This window comes from Glandiceps talaboti, chromosome 3 (assembly GCF_964340395.1).
Source record: "Glandiceps talaboti chromosome 3, keGlaTala1.1, whole genome shotgun sequence".
Lineage (NCBI taxonomy): Eukaryota > Metazoa > Hemichordata > Enteropneusta > Spengelidae > Glandiceps > Glandiceps talaboti.
Window position 1 is genome coordinate 29,424,380 of NC_135551.1, and position 23,677 is coordinate 29,448,056.

Here is a 23,677-nt window from a genome sequence, read left to right on the forward strand (position 1 = left end):
GAATGAACAAACAGGTGCTGAGCACCTCTACTTGTGTCCAACCATTATTTCCAAACTTATGTTAGTTTCTACAGCATGAATGTTGTAATCTCTATATGAACACTACATGTAAATAGCATCACTGAAATCAATCATCAAATATTTGTAAATGTGTACTTTTGCTTCGATGGCATGAGTTTTGTAATCTTCTTTCAGTGTTAAGTTTAATAACACTTGGGATCAAAGTGAGGTTGTGTCGTGACTTGTAAATTGTAGATAGAAATAGCAGTCAGATAATAACAGATAATTAGTTACAAGGTGTCTGTGGTTGATAGATCATCTATGTGAGATGGTACAAATAACACTGACCCTTACATGCTGTCATTTGCAATGCATCATGGGAATTTGAATACATGACCACTCATTCACCAAATAGTAAGCACTATCAACAGTCTTAGAAAGTGTAGTATTAAAAATGACTTCACTGAATTTGAAGAGGGGTGGGGTTACTGATGTTAAGTATATTTTGGGAACATCTTTGAAAAGAAAAGAAAAGAAAGGCATATTGTACATGAGAAAGTCATGAAATGAAATTGGTATAGTGGATAGATTTGAGTGTTTTATGTCAGCAGTGTTGTGACAAACAGACACTAAGAATTACTTGTAAGTTGAAAGTGTAAAACAAAGTTTATAGGTTTGGAAATCAGAAGTTTTTTACTTCAGTCTGGTGGCCTAATGTCCATGGGTCAGTGAATAGCCTCGCTGTTTGAATAATAAAAGATGTCTAACTGTCAATGGTGTTTTTCAGCAACTCGTGAAAGCAAGAATGAATGAGTGAATTGATTTGGTAGCCTCTGTGGGGGATAATGATTGCACTATGCATACCAAATCAAGATTTTTAGATTGGGTGAAATACGTTGGACTTGTCTGGTACTTTTACTAAGGTAATTACAAAATGTAATGTTTAAGGTTTTTGGAGATAGTCAAGAGGTGAATATCTGATGAAACTGGTAGACTAAAGAGATTTGTTGTAGTGTACACTGCTATAGTCATGTGTTATGTTGTTTAGCTAATGATTACAGTAGTGCAAACAACATGAAATCTTTCAATCTAGCCTAGTTCAATGTGAACTCCTTTGTATTGGTTTTAAAAAAACACACGGGAAATTAACTAGGGAAATAGGCAGGTATGTTTTACCTACTGTTTGCCCATGACTTGCTGTAAACACAGCAAAGTTTTCGAAATTGGAAATTTTACCCTCGTATTCCTTTTGCTACAAATACAATGTTTATGTCAAAGGCTCTGAGTCAATATATTCTTGTAGAGTTTCTAATGTATTGTACATGGTTTCACCACCAAAAGTATTGTATTTGACCAGTGATATTTAGATTTTATTCCCAATATTTTCTTCGTTCAGCCAAGGAAAATATGAGTGACCTAGGGGGTCTTTCTCACTACGGAGCAGTGACAACCCTTAGGTCATGAGTATTTTCTGGCTGAATGAAGAAAAATATTGGAGAATAGCATAATTATACCAGTGCCAGTAATGTCAAAAAAAAATCCAGAAAAATAATGGTAATTTTGAACGTTTTGACTCATTTTGAACACAGCAGAACCAGTGATGTAGACACAGATTGTTGTGACATAGGTGTGCAATGTCATGACGTAGAACGACCAGAGTATATAGTCCATACTTTTCGTTAAACTTGGTTCGTGCACAGTATAAGGATATTTATATAAAACAAAGTTTACCTGATATTCCCTCATTATCACAGTAGTTTCCAAACTTTGTCAGCAACTTTGACTAGGTTCTGAAAATTGAACAAGAAGACCTGTTGTGCTAAAAGTAGATGCGCATGTGTTTAGTATTCATACAGAAACTGCCCAAACAAGCTAATAACCATACAGAAATACTTCAAATGGGAGTGTTTCTCATGATCTCTGTCGCAAAGCTTCAAAATTGTAAGAAACGTGCTGTTAATCCAATGAACACACACATGCACAGTGTACAGTGTACATAAATCTATGCAGCACAACTGCTGAATGTGGGCTGTTTTCAACAATTCATGTTACATTTATTGAAATTAAAACTGCAAATGTAGGCTGCCTTTATAGAAATCATCACTCCCTGGTTTCCCATTCTGCCAGGTGTGTATCCTGGAATGCAAAGAATGCCAGCCAAACAGGAAGGCACTGAATCAACAAAAGTTTCTATTGAATAGTAGTGAGTGACATTTTAAAGTCAGCGTCTGTGGCATTCATTCATTTAGTGTCCTTACTGGAAGAGAATAATAACTCAATTTTAGGATGATGAACCGTTCATGGTGACAGATATATAATGAAAGTCACTGACATTTATCCATTTAATCATAGTCAAAGTGTAAAGGGCAAAACCAGCATATAAATATCAGATGTAGTAATTAATTTAGAGAATGACGTGAATACCCAACATGCTTTGCTAATATACAGACTAACCTTTCCTAAATACGTGAAGACAGAATGAAGTAGACTTAAAAAGCTTTAGTTACCATGTGCATTCAAGGATCCGCTAGAAGAAAGTATAACATTTTGGAAAAACATTAAGGTTATTTTCCCTGGAGATGTAGGAACTGGTTACAGATGAATGGAAATCAGAGGTAGAAAGAGCAGCTAGATGAAAGTATAACATTTTAGAAAAACATCAAGGTTATTTTCCCTGGAGATGTAGGAACTGGTAAGAGATGAATGGAAATCAGAGAGGTAGAGGTTGCTGTATTATGGTATTATTATAGTCATAGCCCCATGTCCACAGACTACCCATTCTTGTGATGGAGCTGCTGTAATTTGCAGCTGGTAACCCACTCAGGCAACCACTGATTATGCAATGATTTAAAGGATAGAAGATTTACAGACTTTTTTTCCAAAAGAGGAACTCTGTTTTCAGTTCAGGAATACATGTATATGACAATTTGTCACCATCCTTGGGCTACCAAAGTTAATTTTGAACCCTGATATTAGGGGAGAGATGTTACCACAAACAAAAAGTCTTGGGGATGTAATTCTGCTACCTGAATTGTATTGGATTAGTGTCACAACTTATAGAATAGTGAGTGTGTTTTAAAATGCAATGAATGTCAAGAGAGAGAAATTATTGTAAACGTGATTTCATCACCAGAGGTTTTCCCATAAACCCTTGCAGGAATGTCAAGAGAGATTATTGTAAATGTGATGTCATCACCAGAAGTTTTCCTGTAAACCCTTGCTGGAAATCCCCAAATGGCTGAACACTGCTATAGTACTCTCCCTTGTGGTGCTCATGACACATCCTAAAATGCCATTCAGCCAAAGTTGTTGTGTTACAAAATAAATAAATATCCAGTACTTGTGTCCAAAGAAAGGCATCATTTGTAATGCAGAGAACATTTTAATAAGTTTTCTAGAGTCTCAAGAGTATTAACATTTTACAACAAGATTATGAAAATTGTTAATGATTGAGTAGATAGAGGACAAAATGAAATAAAATTTATTCAGCGGTGTATTTCTAGTCTAAACGTTGAAGGGAAATGTAAATAAATGCCAGTCTGAGAAATAAAGATTTCACACACACACACACACACACACACACACACACACACACACACACACACACACACACACACACACACACACACACACACACACACACAACCCTGTCTTGTGACACAAACTTTGTACTTATTAATACCAGTACCCACATAACATACAAATACCATGAGAAATAAAGATGGTAACATTGATGTAACAGCAACATGATGCAAAAGTTGGTGTAGTACAAGGTCAAATAGGTTAAAACTATTGTTTTATAACCGGTACATTTTTACATAAAACTGGACCAATCCAGTTTCTGGCAACTTTCCCAAGGTTAGTTTTTGAGTACTTTTTCAACTCTTTGTAACCCCCGAACAAATATTATATGTAAATAGTGGGATGACTCACATGACAGCTCTCATAGAATGGGTGAACTGTTTCCTGCATATAAAATGCTACTGTGTACAGTAAACTAGGAACCTAGAATTTTAGGTTGAATGGGGCCATGCTTAATCAGTGGTACAATGTAGATACCGTGTTTATGTAAGTTAGGGGGTCTTTTATACCTGCACATGAATGCTACTGAATAAAGTTGAAAAGTACTGGTAACATTACTAACAACCAAGCAAGTGTGGGCCATTCTTAGTCACTGGTAGTACTTGACGTAAGGTAGGGATAGAGGGGTCTTTGTTTTCGACAAATAAAATGCTACAGGGTTACAGTAGCAAAATATTGGGAATAACCAAACAAGAATAGATCATGGTGAGTCAGTGATACATATTTATAAGTTAGGGGGTCTGTGTTTTCAACAACTAAAATGCTACTGGGTACAATGGCAAAATAGATGGAACAACAAAGTACATTTTTATGAATGGACCATGCTGAGTCACTACTGGTACTACACATTTGTTATGTGCCATAGCCTGATTTGATGTTTTTTATACTCTATAGTAAAAGATCAAGAATGTTTAGAAATGACTCCTGAAGTATGGTTTTCAAAGACTACTCTATCCCTTAGTGAAACCTGAATACAAATGTTGCTGGATTCTAGATATATGTTCTTGCCAAATGCTATTAGCACTACTGTCTGTTGGCAGCAATATTTCATCCCCAGGACACTATATTTTGTTAAAGGTGAACCACTCAGAATTTACAATATGGTGTAGTCATATACCCTACTTAAGTACTGATTCCCTAGCCACATTACAAGATCCACTACGTCGTGATCTTGGGTACATTTTTGATGAAAGTTCATAGAGTCATGCACTATATGTACTTTGTGTAATGGAATTAAAAACTTCATATTCTTAAAGAACTGATCATTCTCCAACAGATGTCATGAAATATATCAAAGCTATGGACCATTTAGAATATTGAATGTTTACTTCTATGCGTTATTATGATAGAGGAACCTGTGTATTGTGTATAAATCAGACACTGCATTGTATATAGGGAACCAACAACAGTGAACAATCGAATTCACAAAATCTGTCAACAACATGTAGTGTGCATTATGTTGGTATCACTTATGTAGGTTTTAAAGCTTAGGTGAGCTGTAGAAAAGTTTACTGTAAATGTGTAAACAGAAGATTGAAAAAATTAGATTTTGAGTGAAGGAATGTAGTCAGTATCATAATAGATATAGTAATTATTTATACAGTTCTGAATTTTATTCAAAGGTGTGCAATGAATGATTCAATGACAGAGATTAGTTGTATGATAAGTATTTGTAATCGGATTTATTGATCATTTGTCAGTGTTGTCTTTAAAGTAAGATACATGTATGAAGAAATTTGTAAATGTAACATCAAATTGTTCAATGTTCAAAAAGTAACAGGTTGACAATCATTCATGTATGTGTGTGTGTGTGTGTGTGTCTGTCTGCATCTGTCTGTGTGTGTATGTCTCTCTCTCTCTCTCTCTCTCTCTCTCTCTCTCTCTCTCTCTCTGTGTGTGTGTGTGTGTGTGTGTGTGTGTGTGTGTGTTCATGTATTCTATTGCAACCTTTCATAGGCATTGTAACATTGACATTTTGATCTGAACCATCTCTTTGCCTTGTGACTGCCCTTCACAGCTGGGGATACTCATGCCAATGGTTATTTGTTGTGGTCAGTGATATCAGACAATGTTTCAAGATTCCTTATCATAGTAAGTGGTGGACTATTAACTAGGAGACATACCATTAATGAAGACATCAACACCTACACACAGTGTGTGTCATATGTGATAATGTCAAAAGTTACATGATTTTATCTCTTTCAAAACTACATGTGCTATAGCTGTATGCCATTAGGAATAAAGCATTATTTTCACTTTCAATTAATTTGCTCCGTTATCCCTAGGGCAATAGCTCCATTTAAATGACTCCCCAAGAAAATAGTTATTACTTTTTCATACATCTGTCGTGACAGCACTGGTGTGAAAAATGCTTTTAAACCCAACTCGTGACGTCCTGTTTTCTCTACCATAAGATATGTCACATTGTCAGTGTTCGTCCAAACAACCTGTCTATTCTCGATTTTGAAAGAATTGTCTTGTCAATATTCCTGTTTTATCAATTTATGTCTTAAATTACCACTTAAAGCCTTTAGTGTTTTCTCTCGTTCAGTTAGATAAAAGGGAAATGCAATTGCTGCAGGGTGCTTAGGAGGAGGATGATGATGTATGTTACAACTCATTTTGTAATTTGAGGATAATAACTCTCCTGGCATTTACCTCTGATACTAGTGATAGGACAGGTTTACATGTATACACTTTGTTATTTAGCTACAAGTACATAGTACGCAATAAGTAAAAAACATTAAGTGTTGAAGTGACACACACCAGGTGTTTACTGAAGCTGAAAAGCAAGAGTTGGAAGGGAAGATGTGAATGTGTATCACTGAGCTGCTAAAATACAACCAATGCTGTGTCATCCAGCTGCTAAAATACAGCCAATTCTAGGTCACCGAGCTACTAAAATACAGCCAATTCTGGGTCACCGAGCTACTAAAATACAGCCAATTCTAGGTCACCGAGCTACTAAAATACAGCCAATTCTGGGTCACCGAGCTACTAAAATACAGCCAATGCTTGGTCATCCAGCTACTAAAATACAGCCAATGCTGGGTCATCCAGCTACTAAAATACAGCCAATGCTGGGTCATCCACCTACTAAAATACAGCCAATTCTGGGTCATCCAGCTACTAAAATACAGCCAATTCTGGGTCACCGAGCTACTAAAATAGCCAATGCTGGGTCATCCAGCTGCTAAAATACAGCCAATTCTGGGTCATCCAGCTACTAAAATACAGCCAATTCTGGGTCATCCAGCTACTAAAATGCAGCCAATGCTGGGTCACCGAGCTACTAAAATACAGCCAATTCTGGGTCGGTCATCCAGCTACAGCCAATAGTTGTTTCATTAACTTGACAAAGTAAATCATTCAGGTATGAAACCTACCTTCTGTGTAGCTGCATGGTAGGTTCTTAGACTCATTCAATGGTAGAAAGTTCAAATGTCAGGATATGAATCAGTACAGACCAATTAAGATACGTTGTTGAGTATAGCCTAAATGTCAAGCTGACCTCTCTTATGGAGTTTTACTGTAGTTTCAATCACTCTAGTCTAGAGACTATCTGTGAGTATGACGATCCTTTTGCTTGAAGAAGGATTCGAAGCCACATATGGCCGCTGGACTACTATCACTCAGACGGGAACATTGTTTGAAATCCCTATGAATACTAGTTATAGAACTGCCCTAGCCATGAACTAAATGAGCAGTTCTACCATATTCTGCCATCTCAAGTTTTTGCCAAAGGCATGATAGCACTTTGTTTCCTTCTCACTGTCAATCATCTAGTACAAAGACTTCGATGCCCAAACGGGTAGAGCTCTTTGCAAATATTCTTTTTGTAGTGTATTCTTTACCAAAAAAGCAATGTGCTCATTGTGTATATGATGAAACGTATGCTCTGAAGTGATGTATGTTGTCATGATACACACTCCCAAGATGAACCCCCCAGGCAAATAGTCCAACCTTTCATATGTATGATGTGTAGTGATCAAAGACACCATGATGAATTACAGAATCAGTCAGGCCTACACCATACAAATGTAACGACAGCAATCAAAGAAAATAACTGCATATGTAATGTCAGTACAGTAAATTAACTTGATTTAGTTGACTTCAGTCTTTGACATTTAATGAAGAGTCATAACTAACTTAGTTTCTTTTTGTAGCCATCATGGAATGAGAAAAAAAAAACGTGACAATTCCATGTTGTATCAAATGACATCTTTCAATATACACACGTAGACTAGGACTAGTCTTGCCAAGTTAGTTGTATGTGTGTCAGTCAGCTCAAAAGGTCACCATTGAGGTTTTTTCCAGACAAATACACACATTCAATTTTCTACTCAACCCCCAACTATGCCAATAGACAATGGAATAAATTAAACCTAGACAGTGTAACATGGCGTGCCATGAATTATGAAAAAAATATGAGTTCCTTTTGTAAGTCTAGTTTTAATTAAATAAAAAGACGATTTTATACGCACCAGTTAACTAGCTTTACCATAAAAACGAATTTATACGCACCAGTCAACTAACCTTACCATACATTTGGTGGCTACAGCTGGTCTTTTTACTTACTATACAGGTAAAGATACAATTATGTACAATTATGGACTCTGAGTTTGCTAATGTTTGGAAACTGGCAGATACAGATTGAATTCTTGTCAACTTTAGCTTTCATTACCATAATTTTGGTGGGCAACATGTTAATAACTTAAATATAATATCTTGGTAAATCAGGCATGCAATCACTATAATCATACTAGTGTAAGATTCAGGTGAATGTTTACAATGTACATTTTAGTATCAATCCTAAACAAGATTAAAGCCACACTAAAACCTTTTCTGATCTATACCCTATCCTGATCAAATGAAAACTATAAGCCGTGTTCTCAACTGAATCAATTCAAAATTAATCCAGACTAAATCAGTTCAGTTATATCGGTTCAAAACTAGTTTCTGGCCACACAAGAAAATTAAGTAGTGGAGATGAATCCTTTCACTCTGTTCATGTGTTCGCATGGCTTGAAATTAAAGGTAGTCCTATGTCCACAGACTACCAATTCTTGACATGGGACTACCATAATTTGCAGCTGGTAGTCCCATGTCCACAGACTACCAATACTTGACATGGGACTACCATAATTTGCAGCTGGTAGTCCCATGTCCACAGACTACCAATACTTGACATGGGACTACCATAATTTGCAGCTGGTAGTCCTATGTCCACAGACTACCAATACTTGACATGGGACTACCATAATTTGCAGCTGGTAGTCCCATGTCCACAGACTACCAATACTTGTCATGGGGCTACCATAGTCCCATGTCCACAGACTACCAATACTTGTCATGGGACTACCATAATTTGCAGCTGGTAGTCCCATGTCCACAGACTACCAATACTTGTCATGGGGCTACCATAATTTGCAGCTGGTAGTCCCATGTCCACAGACTACCAATACTTGTCATGGGACTACCATAATTTGTAGCTGGTAGTCCCATGTCCACAGACTACCAATTCTTGTCACGGGGCTACCATAATTTGCAGCTGGTAGTCCCATGTCCACAGACTACCAATACTTGACATGGGGCTACCATAATTTGCAGCTGGTAGTCCCATGTCCACTGACTACCAATACTTGACATGGGGCTACCATAATTTGCAGCTGGTAGCCCACTCAGTTTACCACTGATAATGCAAAGATTTAAAGGATGGAAGGTTTACAGACAAAGTATTTCAAAAAACACGTCAGGAATATAGGACTATGAGTCACCATTCTAGGGGCTTCCACTCTCTGCAATTGGTAGCCCACTCGGACTACCAAAGAAAAACGTGAATTTTGAGCCCTGGTTGGATTTGCACCAATTTACTTGAAAACCACTCTCCTGATTCAATTTCAACTGGTTCAAAATTCTACTTGGAGAAAGGGGTTATATTTCAAAGCATAGTAGTAATTTATGGAAAAATAATACCAAAGAGACAAGCATGTTGAGTTGTAAGTATGTATGATATATCAAAGTGTAAGGAGACATCATGTTTATATGTACATGTATGAATCATGTACACTTCTGTGTCAATCTGCATGCAGAACACAGGTCAAAAGTTTGTTGAACTCTGCCATCAATTTTACCCATTTCCCAACTATGAAATAAAACTTATGGAGTAGGTTGTTATAATGATAAATATGGAATTTATAGATTGTACATTTTGTTGCAATACAGATATGATATTGATATGTTAACAACTTTTTCCTTTTAACCCTTTCATGACTAGAGACGAGTTTTAAATAATATGGGGACCCAATTTATATGAATATTTTCATAATTACAATAATATTACTTTATTAGGAAGTAACATTTCTTTAATTCCAATCTAAAATGAAGTTGATATATGCCAAAAACTTACATAAAACAAGAATTTTGTCAAAACAATTTTGGCGGGAATGTTTTCAGTATTGAAGGGGTTAAATAAAAACACTAATGAAACATTGCAATACTAATCTTAAAAAGAGTTGAAATCAGTTTAAATGTTTCAATGCCCTATTGATCAGAATGAAAAATGTGATAAGATATACACAGTATCTTAACATGGCAGATTATTTTACAATGAGCGAATTGACACTAAAGTGTGTTGAACCCAGCTACAATTCACCTCGTCTCCACCTTTAAATGACTACATTGATGAAATAAAGTGTACATGGTTCTAAAAGAGAGGACATTTAAACTTTAAACTAAAGAGCTTCATTGTCACACAGAAGGTTATCTCTGTCATTAATCACAGCCTATGTACCTTTAACCCTTGAGGTATGACAGCTACAGGCAAGAGATAATCATATCTTGATGAATATAATATCAAAAGTAAATTTGATAAGGTCTTGGAACAAATTGGATATATTTGAGGAATACATTCAGAGTAGTGAAATTGATATGAAATCCCTAAGTCCGTTGTTTGACCTCTGTCAGGAGTCAAGGTCAGTCATGGGAATCTTAAGATTATGTAGTTGGAGTAACACACAGGGGTGAAGGACAGTGCACAGTGTGTACATGGAGTGTATACATATGTACTTTGGATGACCATGATGCCAGGAATCAAACATTCCATTACAACTTTTATCTCATTCGTTTGGCATAACTAATATTGTTACCATGACAACTACAAGTGTTCAAACTTTTAAACTATTTTTTAGCACTGGTAACATCTCTGTTACAAACTTTCTCATTCATTTGTTATATTTATCATTTATTTAGCAGTAAAGAGATTTCTGTTACAAGCTTTTTCATTCGTCTATTATTATTACTCTTGTATGGAAGATAGAAGTCAAACTGTTTAGGATTTCATGTCATGTACACATTTACGACGTTGTTCAGATTATTTAAGTATTCCATACACATTGACAAGTGACTCTTTCACCTTTGTAGCTGGGGTAATGATTATGAAATGACACTCAGCTAGGCTATAGTGGCTATAACTTATAGTGTGTGAAATATGAATTGTTTTTATTTGAAAAATGGAAGTGTCTATTCAAATTACCTCTCAATTTATCAGTAGTTTTACTTGTAGTGTTCACACAGAACATGAAACAACTTTGCTACATTGTAGTGATTTAGTATAGAGGAGAGTATGTGATTATTGATTGGTAGAAATGTATTCATTTCAATATAGCCTTACAATATGTTTAATGAATGGGTACAAAAACAGCTTAAATGAACAGAACAGGTTTTGTACTGTATCGTCAGAAAGCTCAGTATGCATTATTGTCAAGTCAGTCAATATGGACTATCAAAACATTTACATTATTTGAGTTCTTTTAAGTTTGTTCATCGAAGGAAATGTGATATGTACAGTTTTACCTGGCAACAGAGGAGCGATAGTCTTGTTAAATTTACACTGTCTGATTCATACCATTATTTTGAAGGTAACCATGGAAACTAAGCTAGAGTTTATCTTCAGTAATTCACTTCTGCTACATAATGATAAATTTGAGGATTAGACAGAAAGCTTGTGATACATCTATCTTATAGATGTTGTCATAGAATTAGATCTATTGCCGTATGAATAATTAGTGGGTTAAAAAGTCATAAAAACGTCCAAGATTTTACACTTCTAGAGTAATATATTAATGTACTATATTGTAAGAAAGAACATAGTTTTATCCTTAAGTGACGATGTCATCCAAAAACACCTTGTTCTTTGACATGTATGTTGCAATGTATTGTGGGATGAAAATCCCTTACCTTATACCCTGATGAAGAGTTACTAATTCTCTTTATCAAGTTGATCAATTTCAGCATCACAGTTGGTTACACTGTTCTTAAGACATAAGTAGTAACACAGCTGTTAAAGTGTTTGACAGTAGTGAGCTACATTGTATTTGTGAACTCTACAGAAAACGATTTCAAAAATGACTTTAGTTTCCAAATAAGCAAATTCAGATGAAAATATTACATGTATCAGTGAGTATTTGCTCATTACGACAAGAATCACATCTGAGTTGACATATTTTAGCTTCATATTATCAAAGTCATGATGTGAGCAAAGTTAATGTAATAAAAAATGTGTTATATAGCAAAACTTCCCATCCCATACGACTTAAAATTGTAATTTACGATGTGATAAAAGAGTGTGTGCTTGGTTTCTAAATTTAGTATGTTAGTAGTCGTTGCTATCAACATGATTCAGAAAATGTTAGTCAGAAATGTTATAAAAGCTGAGAATAATAATTTCATTACATCGTGTTCCCATAAATTGTTGCCTTAACAAACTGAAAGGTATTAATCAAATTGATGGCTTTGCAATCTTATTATCGGTGCTAAATTGAATAAGAAATCCATCCATATAAATAAATCACGTTGCTAGTCTCAATAACTCTAGATTTTGTACTTGTTACTTTATTTTATAAGTTGACTAAAATTAAGGGGGAAATAGTCACTTATTGCTACATAGTGAACCAATCTTCGTTGTAACATTTAGAGAGATTTTTGTCAATATTCTTTAAGCCCAACTTTGACCTGCTCTGACCAGTGTCATTGTTCCATAACTAATAAATAGCGATGATGATGATGATGATGATGATGATGATGATGATGATGATCATGATGATGATGATGATCATGATCATGATCATGATGATCATGATGATGATGATGATGATGATGATGATGATGATGATAATGATGCTACCCTTGTATGTATTTTTAGCCTTTTTAATTGTAACAGGGATTAAACAGGAATAAATGTTCCTTAAAAGATGATGATGGTGGTGGTGGTGGTGATGATGATGATGATGGTTGTTGTTATGATGATGTGATTGGTGGTGGTGAGGATGTTGATGATAATGAAGATGGTTGTCGTGGTGATGGTGGTGGTGGTGGTGGTAGTGGTAGTGGTGGTGGTGATAGCAATGCTCCAACACCCATACAACCAATGACATGTGTGTATTGTTATGATGCAAAAAGATGAGAAAATAAATAAATACAGTACTTTGTTTGAATGTTACAACTTGTCTGATGTATGATATTGCATTTATTTCTATTTCACTGACAGAAAGTGAATTAAAAAAGTCACTTCATGTCTCAATATAAAATAGTTGATAAACCATACATCAACAATGTAAAACTGCTATAAATAGACACTTGTAAGAGAAGAGGGGTGGGAGATGAAAGAAAATTTTTAAAAGGATAGAAGTAAACATGCAGAAGTCAATGCACTTGAGAATTAATGAGTTTCTTAGAGGACACAGTCCTGTTATGCCCATGGCATGTGTGGAAGAGAGATTTATACTCTAAAAACTATAAAACTAGACCAACACATAATAGAAAGACTGCAAATGGTAGTTGTGTAGTGATCTGATTTTTATGAGGTGACATTAGACTTTTATGAGAACTGTGCTGGGTCAGTTGGGGTCAGCTCCTTGTTGTCGTTATGGGGACCAGCAGTCAATGGCTTGAAGGGCTCATTTGCATAAGAATAATAGTGTGGGGGCTGCCAAGTATGTCACAGCTTGTGGGACTAAATTCCCATGGTAAGTTGTCAATATAGCAACAGAAGTCTCAAATTCAAAACATTGATTTTATGGAAACAAAATAAAGTTTGTGGGTTTTTTTTAATTGAAGAAAGATGTAGTGGCAAGTATACAGATTTCTTATTAGCTATAAAAAAAATGTTGTTTTTGACCCTTTACTGTTAAATGGGGGGGGGGGGTGAAAGGTCTTTGTACAATTTACTCCATTTTTTCCCTGTTTCCATGGTTACTAAACCTTTGGAACAACAGCACTGTGTAAGTTTTACAGAATATCATGTTGGTTGGTGCTGTCATGATATAGAAAAAATGTTACCAATGCCAACTATTACCATTTTACACACACATAGACTCACATTTATACATCTGATGTTCATATGTATGTAATATTGATAACATTTTGAGCTGCCATACTCCATGGATAATATGTTATCACAATTTACCTCTCTATCCAGCTGTGAGCAATGGAAATTAGAATGTAACTAGGTTTTGTCATCACAGGAGACACGCAATAAATTCACACAACATATTGCACTAAATTGAATACATGGAATCAAATATCTATATCCTTCCCTCTGTTCCTGTAGGGGACAAAGATTTAATAGCTTTATGAATCCAGATGGCCTTCAGGTGCTGATTGCTATCAATTTTAAAGGCCTCCACTTTAAGTAAACTTTTCTAAACAAAGCTATATGCAAAGCTTTTAAAGTAATCAAAAGAAAATAGGGTTTGTCACCTTATTTTGGTTAGAGAAATGATAATTTTTGGTACCTTGGGGTGTAGAGAGTGGCCATTTTGAAATTGACTATATGCTTCTATCTTTAGCTGTTTACTTGGTACCTTGGGGTGTAGAGAGTGGCCATTTTGAAATTGACAGTATGCTTCTATCTTTAGCTGTTACTTTGGTACCTTGGGGTGTAGAGAGTGGCCATTTTGAAATTGACAGTATGTTTCTATCTTTAGCTGTTACATTGGTACCCAGGGGTGTAGAGACTGACCATTTTGAAATTGACAGTATGTTTCTATCTTTAGCTGTTACATTGGTACCCACGGGTGTACATTTGTAGAGAGTGGCCATTTTGAAATTGACAGTATGCTTCTATCTTTAGCTGTTACTATGATACCCAGGGGTGTAGAGAGTGGCCATTTTGAAATTGACAGTATGCATCTATCTTGAGCTGTTACTTGTCAGTGTTTTCATTAAGGTGAAAAATACATATTTATGAGCTGTAGTTGTCATACCATAAGTACACAGTGTTTGATTCATTGCTTCCTTCTGACAAATTTTGATTCTGTATCATAGTTGTCATCACTGCCTTCACTGTGATATATTTACATGGTAGTCAGTATTTCCTCTTAGAATTGACAAAAATGTACATCTTTGGTCAAAATGATGATAAAGCAATTTTTGTTGTGAATCACTGCATATAGTAAGGAATGGGGGAATACCAAATTTTAGAGTGGCTCAAGATATTGCTGTGTATTACGTCTAATTGGCTTAGAGGGAACACTCTAAGTGATAGTTTGTTGCCATCACAGAGTCTTGACCAATTAGACCAACACCGCCAGATAATGTTTGATCTGTGAAATTAAACATCACAATATTTTTGGTAAACGTTATCAAGAATGCTAGATATGGGCATAGGTATCTGATAATTTTAGTTATAGACATCTTTGTATTTGTTTTTTCACAATATTGTTAACAAAATTAATTCTTTATTCTTTCCAGGTGTACGCAATGATGTTTTCCTTGCACATAAAACTAGCTCTGGACTGGGATTGTGTATTGTGAACTGAACTGCCAAACTTGAAGAAAAGGACTAGTAACAACATCTGTAGAGAGATAATACAGACAATCTTCAGCAATCTTTATGCGGAAGAAATGAGAGAGAGTACGTAAAGGGATCGCTATTTTCTGAGAACTTACTTGTTCAAATGTAACTTTATTTTTGTAATCGAGCGTCGAAATTTATTGTAGCCAGTCAGGTATGGTAGATTGTATTGATAAAAAATTATGCTGATAAGTATATAATCGCAGAAATTGCAGAAATTATTTTTATTGTATTGTTTCATTTTGTCGATGTATATAGTGTATTCTAAGGTTGACTAACCAAAAAAAAATTATCCAAAAAAAAAGATGTCGGAGAAAGGTGAATTATAGACAGTTTATGGTGTATAAAAAGATTTTTTGTATGGTGGAGAACTTGAGTAGTAACCAGAAACCCATTACTTTGATTAAACCTCAAATATTTAAAGGAAGACTTCTTTTGAAGGGCTATGTAGTGTACGTGCAAGGATTTCTCATTGGGATTATGGAGGAAAATGGCAGCAATGTCATACATACCCAAGTGAAATGTGTACGTGTAAATTTCCAAGTGGAACAAAAATTTACATTAAATGTCATGAGTATATTGTGTGTGGACTGCAAGAAAGAAGCCACAAACCGCCTCAAAATACAGAGTATGTTAAACGTTTAACACTTTGATATTTTCTGCTAAAATGTCTGAAAAGAACTGAAATATACAGAGATTTGAACAGTCTGTAGTTTCATCGTATAGATGCAGTCAGATTGTAAAAATCTACATTGAACTATTTGCTGTATGGAATTATGGCTAAATTATAACTACAAATTTGCCACCAAGGTGTTTGTAATTAGGAGATTAGATTGGAAAACTATCTAAATTAACACAGTTGGTTTAGCAGGCTTAAATAGGCTAAGTGGTTGTGTTCAAAGGTCTCCTACCACACCACTTCGTAAAGTAGGTCGGTGTGTGGTGTAATGTATTTCTTTCCAAATGCCAGCAGTGTCTGCTAACAGACTGTGTCCCCCTATTGAATACCACACAGAATTCCTTTGATTTCTCTCTTACTGAGATAAGCTTACATTTGAGTTGAGTCCACCTAATAGAACCTTTGTCCCTCTACCTAGTGGTGTGTAATATACACGAGAGGTTACCCTGGGGTCACCTAGCTGTATTGTGTGATAGGATCTAGTTTGACCTCATTAAAACTGCACAATACAACGTGTCATCTGCATTGAACTCAACATGCCAGCAATTACCTTTTTCCATATTTGGCTTCATTCCATTCCCCAGAGTTCCACACAGTATACCCAACACACCATCAAAGATGGCATTGTTCAAGTAAATATCTGACCTATGGAAATGCTACAAAAATATGGATTCTGTGAGATTTGACATTTGCACATAATATTGAAGACTAAAAACATCACATATACTGGTCAAATGCTATCAGTATTGCCCGGCTATTGGTTTATTGAGATAGAATATCAGTGTCTGAGGTTTTGAATCAGCATAATGGGTTTCTGCTAACACATTACTGGCTGTTATTGGATAGACTATTACAGTACATTTCAGTTGTAACCAATAGCAGCCAGTGAGATTATAGTTAAATGTTAATGAAGTAACACAACCACTAACGATAATTAACGTTGGTCCTATGGATAGGGTGTTTCTCATGATGTAGTATGAAGGAATGATATAGGCATGGTTGTAACATCAGGACTATAAACCATGTGGTCGTTATTTTGCTAAGCAGCTGATAAACTTATAAATAACTTCGCATGATTTAGACTAGTCGTGCTTGTGCCATCTGAAAAGAGTGCCTTTAGCAAGAATATACCTCTTCACCCACCACCCCCCATCTTCCCTGACAAAAAAAAAATTGGTTTGAACCATTTTCTACTGTTGGAACAATCTGCTTGATTGGGAAGTGGGGGTGTTCAGGTTGGTAATCAGATTGTCAACATTTGAATTCAGGGATGGCATAAGATGCTGTGATTTTAAGGAGAGCAGCTTAGGGGAACCTTTTGCTGTAGTTGTGTCACCCAAATAGAAGTAATATTCTGTAATTAATATAAAGTGTCTGCTCTATGTTGGGTGACAGTAATGTTATTATAGTTGTCATGGAAATAGTTGTTATGGAAATAGTTGTTATGGAAATAGTTATGGATATTTCATATTTCTGTTTGAATTGCTTGTAGCTATTATTGATAGATTTTACATACTACTGCGGAGACCAAGCTTGCAGTTTATTGAAAATAGACACAAACAAACAAATGTGTTGTTCAGTGTGGTAGATTACACAAATAGGTGATAGCGGCATGTGTCTCTGTTCTTAGGATATCATCATCACCCTGTAATCAAGATAGCGTACACACTGTAAGTCCTAAAGTGTACTTTGCAATATCATGGAATTCATCAGAAACGCCACCCTACTGTGAGTATAAATTAGCTAAGGTCCATTCAATAAAATGAAAGCTTGGTTTTCATTGTAAATATAGTGTTGCAGAAATGTTGTAATTCAAGGGGTAAATACTAGTTGGTCAGTTTGACACATGCAAAGCAAAGGTGTGCATCTATTTGCAATAAATCACAACAAACAAACATAGATTTTTCAAAATTTGATAACAGATCAGATTTGACTTTAAAACGTGTGTACTACTTTGATGTGGAAACCCACACGGTATGTCACATACCTTTGTATGAAAGAAATCACCATATCACAGAATAATACTATACACTGCTTTTGGTAAGCTGTGTGAGTACTGGCAGTAGAAGAGGTAGAATCCAGAAAACATTGCATAGAATTCCATAAATTGTACCAAACATTTCAGTGAGAAACAGTTAAAAATGAACAGAATTTGGTTAGTTGTTACGTACTTATTTACCAGTCGTAACAGATTAATAATAATACTAATATATACTTCACACACAAAAAAAAACAGTGTTTCATGACATTCACGCTCACTTTGTACAGTATTTGACAAAAGTTTTCTCATGTCAAATTGAAACAGTTTCATTTTAAACTTGAAGTATTATGGGTTGTTTGAAATTAAAACTGATGATTCCATGGTAAAACAATAACAGTATAGTAAGACATGGTTCTAAGCATCCCCTGTGCCTATACACCACTTAAGACTGTCGTTAACAAGGGTATTTAATTTTCAGTGACAGTATAAATCAAGTCAAACATAACAATCAAGAAAAAAAAACACAATTTAATTAAATACTTATCTCTGGGATATTTGTCGTAATCATTGATGAAATAGGAATAATACCTCTAGGATGAATATGAATTATAACACTTAAACTGTGTGGGTTTTTGATCTCGCTGATAAATGGATCTTGGGTGAAGTGATTTTGATTGAGTATGGTATGCTAGCATTGGTTACACATTTGTATTCATAGGGTGGGAGTAGGACTTACAAGTGAGGGTGTATTCAATCATTGCTTTAGTGTGTGAAGCTTGACTGGGATGGAACATTCCATGACAAGTATAGGGATGTTGACACATGGTTAGAGAGGTGTGCCATATTCATAGTGTAGTAAATATTGTTAATTAGTATTCCATTTATTTACACTTTTATTTTGATTTGTTCAGAGGCCAGCCTCGTCGTAAGTAAGAAGTGACTATAAACACACACCATAACTTAGAAAATGAAATCTTGTATTAAAAGAAGTAATGAATTGAGAGATCATCGAGAGTTTATATGTTGTTTTTAAAAGACAAATCTTATGTAATGAATATGAAAAGGAAATTCAAAGTTAAGCAAATCATATTAATTAAACATGCAAGTTGGTCCTTATGAACAAGACTAACCAATCAATCAGTTTTGAAATAGTAATATAGGTGCATTGTGGGTAAATGATGCGCATTAAAGCAAAGATGGACACTTGAATCAATTTATACAAATACTATGATCTGATTGGTCACTTTACAAATACTATCATCTGATTGGTCATTTTACAAAGACTTACATAGATAGAGGTGGCAACGTTGATTGCTCATATTTGTGATCGTTCCATTAATTTGTTGATTATTTAAGAGTTGATCCAACCTATGAGGAAGAACATGAAATGTATCAAATGGCAGCAATTATTATTTTGCTTTGTTGTATATGCCAACACAATCACCAATCAAATGTTTTTGATATTGAAAAATCACATGTAAGTACATAATGAATATTACACTGTATTATTTTACAGCTACTTGTATTAACAGGTAACCTTTGACCCACAAGTTATTCCATGTCTAATTGTAACCTTTGACCTGGAAGTTATTTTCAAGTCATAAAACTTTGTAAAATAGTATTGCCAAAGTATATAGTCAATGTCCACATCCACATACAAGCTTGTCGGCTGTGTTTCCAGTCTGTTGTCATGAAGGTCGCCAACCATCAGAAGACAAACATCATGAAATCACAAACCGTGTTTATGGACATTTTCACTAATATGTTACTCCACTCTTAAAATGTTTTCCAAATACGCATTAATTACATTTGTATTTAAGGATATATCTATTACCACCAACAGTATGACAAATAGTTTTAACTAGCGGGGGGGGGGGGGGGGGGGGGGGGGGGGGGGGTAATTCTTATAGTATTTAGTGTCTAACTGTGGAGTGAGGGAACTTGTTGAGTTCATTCTCTTATACCAACGTTTATCCATACAGGTCTAGTGTTGTGTGTTTTCAAATATTTGAGATATATATATATAGTTATGTCGCAATGTAGTACTGTTAACCAACATCAGATACAAACATGACATGTATCAGTAGTATTTGGAGCATTTCATCTGACTCGGTCATAGCAGTATCTTCATAAGTAGGTTTCGTATTCGTATCTAAATACCATTTCAGTTTTTGGCCTCTACATATGTACTCACAGATTTAGCAGACTCACATTCACATTTCAATATATTGTTTCTAGCTCTTGCATTCACATTTGAAAAAAAAAATGTAAAGGAATGATCTCCACATTTATAAAGCTCAAGTATTCACATTTGAAAACACTTTTCGTCTACAGTCTCTAGATACGTAGATCGGCAATTTACATACGTAGTTCCCATATTCACAATTTAGAAACAGTTGTAATCTTTGTGTGGTGTGCAACAAGTTCCAGGGGCTACAGTCACCATAATTGACAACTACACTTTCTATATTTAGTGAGGTTTTATAGAATGGACAATTTTTATGGTTTAATAATGGATATACTGGACTTAATGTTTTTTTCCAGAACTTGAACTGTGTATCATTTTATATAGCTATGTACAATGAGTGTGTGTCATTTAATTTAGATCTTACATATTATTGAAGATGGTAGATTTAGTTTCTTGAAGTCCCAATGGATTCCTTATTAGTGAATTTGAGATATAGTTAATCTTGAAGTCCTGTTTTTTCTCATAAATGGTATGTTAATTTCTGCTCATCTAACTTAGATGATATATTAAAAAAAACGGATCACTTTTCAGATTTATTTGGTGTAAGACATCATGGTGTATGAGAAAGCCATGACATTGTCTCTTTTGAAACAAGAATCATTTGCTTTCTTTCTTTTCCATTATTGAATTTTAGTCTTACCTTTATCAGAGTTTATTTTTAAAATGTATGATTAGAGATAGGTACTGGTTTAAAAGGTCAAAAGTGTAAAGGTCAGAGTTTAAGGTCAGAGTTGAATTCAATCTTCTGTTTTGCGTGTACATATTGCCTACCAATCACTGTAGTATCATTTTATCTTGTGTATCCATGGAAACTATTTTTACTTGTTCTTTCTGACTTCAGAGAGTTCTATATAAAAATTTATTGAGTCATTTAACTTTGTGTGCCATTCACTTTTCTTTTGTATGCATGAGTTGAGTGCTGTTTAGTAACAAAAGTCTCTTGCAAGGTTCACCCTGATTGGGTTGAAAACTATGGGAAAATGACATCTTTTGGATATATTATGAAATATTTGCAAAAGAAAGAATAATTCCATATGCTATCCAGTGAGAGGTAACCTTGGAAATGCTTCACATCAACCGACTTTTCATGATCCACAATATCTTCAAGTTTGTTTCTGTAATTACTGAAGTATAGCAGCTTGCCTGTACACTTCATACAGACTGCTATCCACCAGAACTACACTTCATACACACTGCTATCCACCAGAACTGCACTTCATACACACTACTATCCACCAGAACTACACTTCATACACACTGCTGTCCACCAGAACTGCACTTCATACACACTGCTATCCACCAGAACTACACTTCATATAGAGTGCTATCCACCAGAACTACACTTCATACACACTGCTGTCCACCAGAACTGCACTTCATATAGACTGCTGTCCACCAGAACTACACTTCATACACACTGCTATCCACCAGAACTCCACTTCATATAGACTGCTATCCACTAGAACTACACTTCATATAGACTGCTATCCACCAGAACTGCACTTCATATAGACTGCTATCCACCAGAACTACACTTCATATAGACTGCTATCTACCAGAACTGCACTTCATATAGACTGCTATCCACCAGAACTGTACTTCATACAGACTGCTATCCACCATAACTGCACTTCATACACACTGCTATCCACCAGAACTACACTTCATACAGACTGCTATCCACCAGAACTACACTTCATACAGACTGCTATCCACCAGAACTACACTTCATACACACTGCTATCCACCAGAACTACACTTCATATAGACTGCTATCCACCAGAACTACACTTCATGCACACTGTTATCCACCATAACTGCACTTCATATAGACTGCTATCCACCAGAACTGCACTTCATATAGACTGCTATCCACCAGAATTGTACTTCATACAGACTGCTATCCACCATAACTGCACTTCATACACACTGCTATCCACCAGAACTACACTTCATATAGACTGCTATCCACCAGAACTGCACTTCATATAGACTGCTATCCACCAGAACTACACTTCATACACACTGCTATCCACCAGAACTACACTTCATACAGACTGCTATCCACCAGAACTACACTTTACACAAGCTGCTATCCACCAGAACTACACTTCATATACACTGCTATCCACCATAACTGCACTTCATACACACTGCTATCCACCAGAACTGCACTTCATACACACTGCTATCCACCAGAACTGCACTTCATAAAGACTGCAGTCCACAATTACTGCACCTCATATAGACTGCTGTCCGCCAGAACTCGTCTACTGTCAACAACTACTGCACTTCATAGAAATTACTGTCCATACTACTGCAGTTCAGACAACCTACTATCCATTCGCAAAAACTACCACCAAATACAACTGCAGATTGTAGATTTGTCTGTTTATAGAACCATATCCGTGGACATTGATAAGACTTCAACAAAAATAGAAACATTATTAAGGTATATTACAGAAGTAAGAAAGGACATCACGTACAGTTTAATCCACATCCGTTTTAAGTATGCGAAAGTTGAGGTAGGAATTATTTTAGTAATGTTTGCACATGATAACAGAGGACCGAAATCTAAGAGAAATAGAGGAAGAGTTATCCATTATTTGGTTAACCACTACTCCTCCCCACCCCCACCCCGAAATCATACAACAGTTATGTGCAGGGTAGAGGGGCTAATCCATATCCACCCATACATAGAGTATAGTGCAAGCTAGGGTTGGTCAACCAAACCATAATCTTGCCAATAAATAACTTTGGTAGTAAGCAGAAACAAAAACCAACATATACAAAGAATGAAAAGAAATGGTATTGCTTTTGAAAACATTAATTAGTATGACCTTTACAGTAAATCAACAAGTAGACGCAATTGAATGGTTTATGACTTGTTAAATTTGAACAAAACTGACACCTACAGCTTTTTCTTTTCAACTCGTACTATAAAATAGAAGGTCAGTCAATAATACAAACAATACTTGAAGTCATTCCACCTGTGGCCAACTTCTTACAAGAATAAGTAAAGTAGGCAGAAATGGCGTATTTCTCTTGGGGCGTGTTCAGACAAAATGACACCTTTTGAAATCCCTAAAATTTAAATAGCCAGTCTTAAAGTTACAAATGATGTATACCAGTATTATATATTCGGTAGATTCATTGGCAGCCGCTTTGGTTTCACAAAGAAACATTGCAATATATTAGGTTTTACGATATGCAGCTTGACCTTGACCTTCATTTTCAATGTCATTAGTCCAATAGTTATTTTGCGTCATCATCGTCAACCACTTTTCATACTAGGCTCATTAGTAGACTCGATGACCGTCTGGACAAACGTTC

At 35.5% G+C, this 23,677-nt stretch overlaps 1 protein-coding gene across 1 annotated transcript in view; it reads left to right on the forward strand.

Moving 5' to 3' along the window:
* The window catches only part of LOC144432537 (forkhead box protein O3-like), a 34,265-nt gene extending 14,306 nt beyond the window's left edge, over window positions 1-19,959 (forward strand). The window contains exon 3 of the mRNA XM_078120766.1: window positions 15,334-19,959. The gene's annotated coding sequence lies outside the window, so the exon portion shown is untranslated. The remainder of the gene's footprint in view (window positions 1-15,333) is intronic.
* Window positions 19,960-23,677: the final 3,718 nt, after the last annotated feature.